Here is a 339-nt window from a genome sequence, read left to right on the forward strand (position 1 = left end):
GTGTTCATTGTTCTGGACTGAAAGGAGATTTTTGTTCATCCCGTTTTCCTCGTTCCCTTTTTTTCGATCCTTCTAGAAAAAATCATCAGACAATACGAACGGCGCACGAATAATAATAAAAAAGGAGAATCACCACAATGACAAAAAGAAAACAGGAAGTCAAGACGCACTTACAAAATAAAAATACAGAAAAATTGCCGAAGGGACAGAAAACAATCATAAATTTAAGCCTCGCGAAGTTGCCTCCACCTCCTTTCCGCCAAATGAAAACCCGTTTCGTTTTCTCCGTTTTCCTCTGTTCCGCGTTCCTTATGGCATTTTCTCACCCTATCCACCATT

The 339-nt window shown here is 39.8% G+C and overlaps 1 protein-coding gene across 1 annotated transcript in view; it reads right to left on the bottom strand.

Moving 5' to 3' along the window:
- The window catches only part of LOC119591947, a gene marked incomplete at its 5' end in the record, with an annotated part of 109,644 nt that overhangs the window by 104,563 nt on the left and 4,742 nt on the right, over nt 1–339 (bottom strand).

Source organism: Penaeus monodon, chromosome 29 (assembly GCF_015228065.2).
Source record: "Penaeus monodon isolate SGIC_2016 chromosome 29, NSTDA_Pmon_1, whole genome shotgun sequence".
Taxonomy (NCBI): Eukaryota; Metazoa; Arthropoda; class Malacostraca; order Decapoda; family Penaeidae; genus Penaeus; species Penaeus monodon.